Source organism: Oncorhynchus mykiss, chromosome 4, assembly GCF_057628025.1.
Source record: "Oncorhynchus mykiss isolate SJ-2025 chromosome 4, ASM5762802v1, whole genome shotgun sequence".
NCBI classification, from domain to species: Eukaryota; Metazoa; Chordata; class Actinopteri; order Salmoniformes; family Salmonidae; genus Oncorhynchus; species Oncorhynchus mykiss.
Window position 1 is genome coordinate 32,724,413 of NC_143025.1, and position 8,473 is coordinate 32,732,885.

General features: G+C 39.8%; 1 long non-coding RNA gene across 2 annotated transcripts; it reads left to right on the forward strand.

The window, feature by feature from the left end:
- The first annotated feature begins 1,454 nt into the window (after positions 1–1,454).
- Positions 1,455–5,681, forward strand: LOC110521706 (uncharacterized). Of its 2 annotated transcripts, none has more exons than XR_005040965.2 (3): positions 1,455–1,760; positions 4,268–4,405; positions 4,499–5,681. It is a non-coding gene; the product is annotated as an uncharacterized LOC110521706 (long non-coding RNA). The 2 variants fall into 2 exon arrangements; XR_002473182.3 differs by lacking the exon at positions 1,455–1,760 and adding an exon at positions 2,080–2,249.
- Positions 5,682–8,473: the final 2,792 nt, after the last annotated feature.

An 8,473-nucleotide genomic window follows, 5' to 3' on the forward strand; every position in this document is an offset into this window, starting at 1 on the left:
TGGGTCTGGGTTTAACGATTTAAAACGTGTCTGAAAGTGTCTCAAAAACATGACAATTGTGCATCACATATAGACAAAGCTGTTAAACACTGATTACTGGGGAAATCAAACGTTGTGGCTCAGCTAGACACTGCATATAGACGACCCATTGACCTTCACAACCAACAAACGGAGGAGAATAGGTACGTGTTTGCCAGAATTATAGTATGCATTAAATTCTTTGGCAATTGTGAGACAGCACTGTGGGGCCATGACGAGTTGACCGACTCCTTGAACCCAGGCGTTTTCTGGGAAATTTTGAGACCATGCGTGAAGGAGATTACAGGCTACAACGGCATTATGACGACCAACCAATTTTTAAGGGTACATCAAGCACGATCCAAAATGAACTTTTGGGATTGTGTGTATGAACACTGCCCATTCCCAGCTTGACAAAAGGAACACACGTCACCGCAAAAGAAAATGTGAGAATGCTGTTCATTGACTACAGCTCAATGTTTAACAAAATAGTTCCCACGAAGCTCATCAATAAGCTCGGACTAAACACCTCCCTCTGCAGCTGGATCCTGGACTTCCTGAAGGGCCGCCACCAGGTGGTAAGAGTAGAAAACAACACGTCTGCCACGCTGATCCTCAACACTGGGGACCCTCAGGGGTGTGTACTTAGTCTCCTCCTGTACTCCATGTTCACCCACGACTGAGTGGCCAAACATGACTCAAATAAAATTAAATGCGCCGAAAACAACAGGTGTAGACCTTACAGTGAAATGCTTACTTACAAGCCCTTAACCAACAATGCAGTTGTCAGAAAATACCTAAAAAAGTAAGAGATAAACAAATAACTAAAGAGCAGCAGTAAATAACAATACTGGGGCTATATACAGGGGGTACCGGTTCAGAGTCAATGTGTCAATGTGCGAGGGTACCGGTGTCGAGGAAATTGAGGTAAATATGTAAAAGCAGGTTGTTTGGTCAGTTGATTGGGTTAATTGGTTTTGCAAAATGTTGATGCCATTTATTAATAATAGTATGCGATGTCCAACCCAAATGATAAGCTCATTTTACTCCATTGTTTGTAAACGATATAATTGTACCAAAATATTATCAGTTGCATAAATATTGGTTACTAAATGTCACATGAAATGAAAAATATTAAATATCAAATCTGAATGGAAACCCCTGTATTGATATGAATTGGAAATAATTAAATGAATGGTGAGTAACGCCACGCTGGATGTTTGAAATATGAGTAGGTATGATTAACTGGGTATGATTTTTCTACTCATTGATGTATACATTTGTATTACCTGTTCATTTCCCACTGTGATTGGCTCTATGCAAGAATATTGAGAAGCGGGCACTCTAGAGAGGGTGTGCTGAATTTGGAACTCCATTATCAACGACTCCTGAAGAAAGCTGGGAAATAATTGTGCCAAAATAGAAAGTTGCACTGTATCACATATAGAACCAACCTAGCGATATCAGTCATGACTTTGTGTCCTCATACACAAAGGAGTGGCTGGAACCAAGTGTCCATATCCTACATGTAGTACATTCATTTTTACAGAACAGACAATATAATGGTTAATTCCAGACTCTTCAGTGGGGTTGAAGAATATTGTACATGGGGCATTGATCTTGAAGTAGATCGCGCAACTATCCACTGACTACCAGACATCAGGGCTAGAGGCATATCACGCTCTGACGCTGCACTTCCTGAGGAAAAACACTGCCTTCTCCTACAAGGGAATGCATGCAAGGTTGGTAAAGCCATTTCAAAGTAAGATCATTTTCAACTACTGAAATGTTCATTATAACAGTCAAGTCTATCAAAGCCCTTTCCATTGTTTGTCTCTCAATTGTCACCAACCCATCAAATGTATCCTATGCTTATTTTGTATTAGAGGTCGACCGATTAATCGGAATGGCCGATTAATTAGGGCTGATTTCAAGTTTTCATAACAATCGGAAATCGGTATTTTTGGACACCGATTTGGCTGATAAAAAAAAAAAATAATAATAATATTATTTATCATTTATTTAACTAGGCAAGTCAGTTAAGAACACATTCTTATTTTCAATGACGGCCTAGGAACGGTGGGTTAACTGCCTTGTTCAGGTTTTTACCTTGTCAGCTCAGGGATTCAATCTTGCAACCATACAGTTAACTAGTCCAACGCTCTAACCACCTGATTACATTGCACTCCACGAGGAGACTGCCTGTTACGCGAATGCAGTAAGAAGCCAAGGTAAGATGCTAGCTAGCATTAAACTTATCTTATAAAAAACAATCAATCAATCCTAATCACTAGTTAACTACACATGGTTGATATTACTAGTTTGTCCTGCGTTGCATATAATCGATGCGGTGCGTATTCGCGAAAAAGGACTGTCTTGTGGACCTAACCATAAACATCAATGCCTTTCTTAAAATCAATACACAAGTATATATTTTTAAACATGCATATTTAGTTAATATTGCCTGCTAACCTGGCTCGTTGCGAACTCTGTGAAGACTATTTCTTCCTAACAAAGACAGCCAACTTCGCCAAACGGGGGTTGATTTAACAAAAGCGCATTTGCGAAAAAAGCACAATCGTTGCACGACTGTACGTAACAATAAACATCAATGCCTTTCTTAAAATCAATACACAGAAGTATATATTTTTAAACCTGCATATTTTGCTAAAAGAAATCTAGGTGAGCAGGCAATATTAACCAGGTGAAATTGTGTCACTTCTCTTACGTTGCACGCAGAGTCAGTGTATATGCAACAGTTTGGGTCGCCTAATTTTATGTAATTATGACAACATTGAAGGTTGTGCAATGTAACAGGAATATTTAGACTTATGGATGCCACCCGTTAGATAAAATACGGAACTGTTCCGTATTTCACTGAAAGAATAAACGTCTTGTTTTCGAGATGATAGTTTCCGGATTCAACCATATTAATGACCTAAGGCTCATATTTCTGTGTGTTAGTATGTTATAATTAAGTCTATGATTTGATAGAGCAGTCTGACTGAGCGATGGTAGGCACCAGCAGGCTCGTAAGCATTCATTCAAACAGCACTTTTGTGCGTTTTGCCAGCAGCTCGTCGCTGTGCTTCAAGCATTGAGCTGTTTATGACTTCAAGCCTATCAACTCCCGAGATTAGGCTGGTGTAACCGATGTGAAATGGCTAGCTAGTTAGCGGGATGCGCGCCAATAGAGTTTCAAACGTCACTCATTCTGAGACTTGGAGTGGTTGTTCCCCTTGCTCTGCAAAGGCCGCGGCTTTTGTGGAGCGATGGGTAACGCTGCTTCGAGGGTGGCTGTTGCCGATGTGTTCCTGGTTCGGGCCCAGGTAGGGGCGAGGAGAGGGACGGAAGCTATACTGTTACACTGGCAATACTAAAGTGCCTATAAGAACATCCAATAGTACAAGGTATATGAAATACAAATCGTACAGAGAGAAATTGTCCTATAATTCCTACAATAACTTGTCACGTTCTGACCTTAGTTCCTTTTTTATGTCTTTATTTTAGTTGGTCAGAGTGTGAGTTGGGGTGGGCATTCTATGTTTTTCTATGCTTTGTTCTGTTGTTATATTTCTATGTGTTTGGCCTAGTATGGTTCGCAATCAGAGGCAGGTGTCAGTCGTTGTCTCTGATTGGGAGCCATATTTAGGTAGCCAGGTTCTATTGTGTTTTGTGGGTGGTTGTATCATGTGTTAGTGTTTTCACCATATGGGACTGGTTCGGTTGTTTGTTTGTATTTTTGATCAGTTGATTTATTAAATATATCATTATGGACACTTACCATGCTGCACATTGGTCTGATCCTTGCTACTCCTCCTCTGAAGGAGAGGAATTCCGTTACATAACTACAACCTAAAACTTCTTGCCTTGGAATATTGAAGACTCCTGTTAAAAGGAACCACCAGCTTTCATATGTTCTCATGTTCTGAGCAAGGAACTTAAACGTTAGCTTTTTTTACATGGCACATATTGCACTTTTACTTTCTTCTCCAACACTTTGTTTTTGCATTATTTAAACCAAATTGAAGATGTTTCATTTTATTTGAGGCTAAATTGATTTTGATGTATTATATTAAGTTAAAATAAGTGTTCATTCAGTATTGTTGTAATTGTCATTATTACAAATATATATTTTAATGGGCCAATTTAATCGGTATTGGCTTTTTTGGTCCTCCAATAATCGGTATCGGCGTTGAAAAATCATAATCGGTCGATCTCTATTTTGTATCCTTTCATTTTATTTTAGATCATACCTTGCATTACAATGAGAACAGTGGATTGACGCAGGCAGTGAGAAAAGACAGCCTGCTCAGGTACTCCCTCTCCTTCCCAAATGCCAAGAAGGGTGGCTACACAATTCAGCCAGTGAAGACCAAAACCTACGGTAAGATTGCTTTATATCCTATCAAGTATTTTTTTTTTATTATTGAAGTCTACCAATATTGCTGAAATTCCTGTTTATTATGTGTCTTTACAGACTATGTTGCCAAAATAGTCAAAGCTGTGGTTTTGGCCCCCTGGAGGAGGAGTCAGACCCCAGGATCCTGGAATCACCTTCACCACTCTGTAGCCAGTTTTAGCGTCCCATGAAGGACCAGGCAGTGAGGGAGTAAATATGTTGTTTTAAGGCTGCTCGCACACCATGAGCACCTGTCTTCACACATTTTAAATTACATTCGAGTCATTTAGCAGATGTAGTTCTCCAGACCGACTTACAGTAGTGAGTGCTAAGATTGTTTTCTTACTTTTTCATACTGGAATTTCGAGTCTTTGGCTGAAATGTAGCAGTTTACATTAATCGTACAGTGGTGCAGTGATTTCTTTATTGATTCGTCTGGCTTTGTGGAAGGTTCTGGATTTGTGGAGTGATGAGATGCCTTGGCACTTGACACTGCAGACCTTGCTCGAAATGTTGACTGTTGTGAATTGTTGGTGTTCGTTATTGACAGTGAACCATACCAGTTACAGCGTCCTGTCCTCGCCCCTTCTACTTGTGCTGCCTGTGAGACTGAGCCCCTTTTTCATCAGGGAGTACCTCCACGTGTGGGGAATGCTGATTGGTAATATGGTGTAGTGGAAATTCACCACTAAGGACTATATCTCAATGTAAATGAATTAATCTTTATTATCACGGCCGGAGAGGTTCAAACTCATTCCAATCTTATTAATGAAAACACTGAAAAGGGTGTTCCCTCTCAGTCCTTTTATTCTGCTATACAATCAAGTCATATAAGCATGATATACATTATTCATTATTAGCATTGGTTCCTGCATGTGACTGAACATTGTTATGGGCGTACTGCCAATTGGTCTGAGGTCACATTCACCTACACGAACCAAGGAGATGCTGTTTGCAATTCAATGCTAGCTTTTCAGACAACATTTTCCCTCACAATGGCTTGCTATTTTGCTACTGAGAATACACATCTGCTAGAGTAGATCTGTACCTGCCATTATTTTTATTTATTTTTTACAGAGTTGTTCTCCCTCTGCTCATGTTTACTACCCATTACTGAGCTGCGATAATTGAATAAAAGGAGCACTTTTATTCTGTAACAGGACAGTGGGCTCCTTGAGCCTTCTCACACCAATCGCTGCACGTCTGCTGCTGCGCCAAGCTTTCAGTGGAACTTGTTCATCCATAAAAAATAAAACAAAAATAACAATTATTGTATTTCTAAATGTTAGATAATATACAATAATAAAAATATCAATATTATGGGTACTGTGACCACTAAGTGAAATGTGACAGACTATGACTAAAGTGATGCACCAGTATTGGTATAACACATAATATATATATATATATATATATATATATTTTTTTTTTTTCAAAACTTAATAAAAAGGTAAAAACGTTATTGTATTTTTATACTTGAATCCCATATAGGGCATGTTATCCTAATTTGGGAACCTACTTCTTATCCCATTGACTGCACACACTGGAATTGGCACATGGTCGTACCACCCCAGATAGCCCCAATTCCAGCTGATGAACTGCCTGAAGGCAACTGTCTGAACTTTATAAAAAGGGAAAAGTGTACTACTATTGGTAGGGGGAGTGGTGTAACATTATTTGATTTCATTATTGCATTAGATTCGTGAAGATTCTATTTAAAAATTAACTTGTGGTGAGTATGGAATGTCAGGTTCTTTGGTGTAGTCCTGCCGGTATGTATTGTAGGCTGTGTGCAGCACATTGACATCCAGACAGACCGTGGGGAAGCTAGAATATTGCAATACACCTGCTGCACGAGCACCTACAAGTTATTTTTACATGATTCAGCCGTAGTTACGAAGGACGTGACATTATAGGGTGTATTCTCAGTAGCAAACTAGCTAGCCATATTACCAATAAACAATCACTACATGTGGAGCCGCATCCTGCACTACAAGTTCAGCATCAAATTGGGAAAGTAATCCTGACTCAGCTGCCTGCTCTAGCACCACCTTGACTATATCAGATTCTCCAAAAAGGTCAGGCCCAGAGGAAACCGAGTTCCTGCTATGCTCGGAGTCGCTGCTTCTGCCTGATATTGACATTTCATATCTGGCTGAAGTTTTATCTGCAGTGATATGATAGCTAGCAAGCCTAGTTAGCTGGATAAAATAGCTAAGCTTCTCACAACAGAAGTGCCTCTCTCCCTGGCTCTTGCTTTATTTGGTAGCTGACTCAACCTACTGTCCTTACATATTGACAGCTGGGGCCCATCATGGTAAGTCGCCGGTCTCTCTGCTTTTTCTTTTTATCTGCTGGAGGGTTTTGTTCTGTGGGTTACTGCCTGTGTACGCTGGTCTTCACTGATGTAAGGTTAGCTTGCTAGGCTATCTAACTGGCTCAAATGGCTAACGTTAACTGCATATAACCTAATGGTTAGTTGTGGCTATGTATTTCCAAAACTTTGGTTTACTTTAATGTAGCTGTAAGCTAGGTGTTGATAGCCAGTTGCTAACGTAATAGCGGTCTTTATATGTACCACAGGAGAACCAAGAAATGAAGAGCGACACCACAGCTGTCTTTTATGTTGATCTGCAATAGTATTGTGAAAAGACAGGACAGGAACACAGTCTCCAATGCACCATGTGACAAGTTGTTCTATACAGGAGCATGAAGAAAGCTAAAACACATATCTTGTCTCACATCCCCAATACGTTGCTAGGTGCTTTCAGTGTTGACAGTACCAAAATACAACTCAATTGCAACACAAAGTTACAACGTGAAATCGCCTCTATCCCCATTCAGACCTTAGAGGGCCAAAACGACATCTCCCATAATGCAATGCAAGCACCAGTCAGCAGCTCAGCTAACCGTCTGCATCACAGAAAGGCATGCAAGCCAGCAACAGCAGCACTTTTAGCACTCTGTAAACTATATTAATAACAATAGAACTCTGAAAGTTACATGTTTCAATAGTCTCACACTCCCTTATAATAATATCTACAGCATTAACATTGGGATGTTTTATTTATTTCACTTTATGGACTTCTACAAAGGATAAACTGCAGCACATACCTTTCACTCTGTGTTCTCTCGGACTGAGGAGAACGGGAGCTACAGGCAGTACCAGGGTGTTAGTAGGTGACACAAGCACCCAGATGAAATAAAATACATTTAATGAAACAAAACCCAAAGATGTTATCATTTAGCTACTGTAGCTGCCTTAACTAACATCAACAGGCAGCACCAGTAGCGCAACAATTAAAAATAGACAAAAAGTAAAGCTCCTGGCGATCATAGCGATCTGACTCCGCCCTTCTGTATGAACTTGGAATATTCCTGTTCGCGGGCTTTGGCCACTGACCCTCAACCTGGTTGTTCTGTTCTGCATTGTGTACTATTCTAATTATTTGAAGTTTGATTGAATAACCTTTTTAACTCTCCTACACTGGTAGGGCTAATGTTAGCAGGCTGGTAGGGCTAATGTTAGCAGGCTGGTAGGGCTAAAGTTAGCAGGCTGGTAGGGCTAAAGTTAGCAGGCTAGTAACCTTGCAAGCTGATTTGTAACAATATATAAATCAATTATTTGCTTGTAAATTGGCTGAACATTTATTGAAATCAGTAGTGATGAGTGCAAAGGATTTAGTTTAATTTGAAGTTATTTTGGTTGGATTTTACATTATAGGGAATAGGCCGGCTTGCCGGGTCCTCCATATTATATCGCCCCACAGAAAAAATAATTCTGGCACGACTTAGGCATTCTTCGGAATTCTGATCAGTTTCATGTGATAACTCAGAAATTAGAAAAAAAGTGAGGTGTAAATTTGCAAATGGACTTATAATGCGTATTCTAATGCAAATCAACATGTTACATGGTTGCGTTTATGCTACCTACACTTTAACGTTGAGTCTTTACATGTCACGGAATATAGCTAAATGTAAGGTTTTTGTTGATCTCTATGATTTTTATTTATTTGTCTTGCGCTGTTGCCAATAGGTGGCCTCCATTCAGCT